Source organism: Megascapheus bottae, chromosome 16, assembly GCF_031878675.1.
Source record: "Megascapheus bottae isolate mThoBot1 chromosome 16, mThoBot2.hap1, whole genome shotgun sequence".
In the NCBI taxonomy this organism is placed as follows: domain Eukaryota; kingdom Metazoa; phylum Chordata; class Mammalia; order Rodentia; family Geomyidae; genus Megascapheus; species Megascapheus bottae.
The window spans coordinates 35,598,942-35,601,388 of NC_143524.1; the positions used below are offsets into that span (position 1 = coordinate 35,598,942).

Consider the following 2,447-nt stretch of genomic DNA (forward strand, 5'->3'; position numbering starts at 1 on the left):
TTTTTACCAGCTGAGATGATTCTGAGGCTCCCATGATTCAAAACCGGAGCTTTTCCCCGCTCTTTCTTTATCTACAGAAAAGAGCAAAAGTAATTGGTCCCTCTTTTACCCGGGACTTTAATTGGTCTCTTTTACCTGAGACTTTAATTGGTTCCCCTTACCTGGGAAACTTACCGGTGCACCACCTCGAGTTCTGAAGTCTGCTGGAAATGAAGGTCTTGGCGTACGGGCGGCCCCGTACGGGCCACCAGTTGTCGCTGTCCCCTCGGCCGGCAAGGAAGACGCAACACGTGAGACTTCTTCTCGAGCAGCAGTTTATTCAGCAAGCTTACAGCTATGCCGGGTCGACCCCGACTTCCTCAAAACCCTGGGCTTTTATAGGCCCATCATCCAATCACATTTGCTTTCTTACAATTCTATAGCCAATAATATAAGTACACCTCTATAGCACATTCTAAACAAGTAGCAATATGGCATTACACATACTTCCAATCATGCATAAAGCTCATGAACAATCACATCTTTTCCTGGAAACTTTCAGACAAACAACTCAGTGGCGCAACCACAAGGCGGATGCCAGCGCCATCTTGTAATGGCGAATGTAATAGCTCTCTACAGTGGGGTTTATCAGCAGGGTCAGGACAAGATCCTCTTCAAAGAAATTTATTTGGAAAGAAGTTTTTTGTTTTTTGTTTGGCTGTTTTTTTGTTTTTTTTTTTAGGAGGAAAACCACCAAGGCTTTTTGTTGTTGTTATTTTGAGAGGAGATAATTTGCTGGATATAGAACCCAGTACCTTACACAGGCTAGGTTAAATGCTGTACCTCTAGCACCATTCCTATACCCTCTTGCCATATGTGGGACTCTGTGTGAGGTTCAGTGAATATAAAAATAAAAGCCATTTTAACTTCATATTCAAAGAAACTGCCTGAAAGTTCCTTTCTAACTTCACCAGTCTAGTGACTCCACTGCCTGCCTAGGCCCTGTGTAGTTTAAGTCTTTAAGGTTTTGTAGGGAGTTCCTTTTGTCAGTCTCCCAAAGGCAAAGTCAATCAGAGAAACATTAAAAAAAAACACCATATTTCTTTTGTCTTGTTTGATATATATATATATATATATAATATATAGAAGGTCTCATATCAAGATCAAGAGGGAAAAGGGAGGGGAGATACCCCTTAGTGTAGAGAAATTGAGAGGAGGGGGATAAGCCTCAAAAGGAGGAATAGTGGGGAATGTCATTAAGGCAACAAAGTATTCTCTGTAAAAAGCGGTAGGAATCCCCATAGCTTCACAGGAAGGCAGAGATCTTGGTTTCTCTGTGGGATTCTCTCCATATAAGTGTCCAGAAAGTGGTAAATGGCAGCTCTAGGACTGTTCATTCTGGATCACCTTCTTCCTTATGTTAGATAAGAATGCTGCGGGGCTCGGGAGGCAGATATCCGCTTGTGTGGGTTAAAAGTCAGTATTTCCAGCAGCAACTGCGCTTCAGATTCCTCCATCTCTGGCACCAAGGACTGCACTAGGGGAGGCCCTCTGGGAGAAAAGGCTCCTCGGGGTAGAGATACATCTCAGGGCCAGTCATCCTCCAGAGGCAGCCCAATTAGATCAAAGATTTTCCCCAACTGGTCAGCTTCAGAGTTTCCACAGAAGAGAGGCTTTCAGAGAAACATCTCTGCAAAGATACAGCCAACACTCCACGTGTTCACAGGTGTTGCGTAAGTAGACTGAAGAAGAACTTCAGGAGCACGGTACCAAAAGTGTAACTACCACAGGAGAAAGGGCCATCTGATAGCTGTAGATTCTGGCCAGGCCAAAATCAACCAGCTTGACTGTTCCACCACTGGTCACCAGAATGTTCTCTGGTTTTAGGTCTCGGTGTAATTGACATGAAGGAAATCTAGACCTCTCAGAAACAGATGCATCAGATCCTTGATGCTCTCCACTGGCAAGACTGGTGGGGGTGCCTTATCCAGATATGTCCTTAGGTCTTGGACTGTATGTTCAAACACTGGGGTAACCTTGATTTCTCGGTCAGTTTGGGAAGTGGCACAGATGTCCATAAGCTTGGACAACATTGGGGTGCTCAAAAGCCTCCAGCCACCTCAGTAGGGCCGCCTCACAAATTGGGCTGTCGGGAAGGCCCTCTCCAGCGCCTCCTCCACTGGGGACTCTCACACTCTTGAGGGCCACGAGGTGGCCACTGTGGGGATCACGGGCCTTGTACACCGTCCTATAGCCACCCATGCCAATTTTGGCCATGGGCTCGTATCCAGAGGAGCAGTCGGAGCCACTGGCACGCCTGGCCGGGCCTGTTATCAGAGCCCCCGAAGCGGTTCCTGGGGCGCCATACACCTGAGCAGGGTCCAGGACAGCTAGATGCCACCGGCCAGACCACAGACACAGGCCGCACATGAGCGAGGTCCCCCTCACTCCCACCCTCACCAGGTGAC

The 2,447-nt window shown here is 47.3% G+C and overlaps 1 pseudogene; it reads right to left on the minus strand.

Moving 5' to 3' along the window:
• Positions 1–1,372: 1,372 nt before the first annotated feature.
• On the minus strand, positions 1,373–2,057 carry LOC150053158 (cyclin-dependent kinase 4 pseudogene; annotated as a pseudogene).
• Positions 2,058–2,447: the final 390 nt, after the last annotated feature.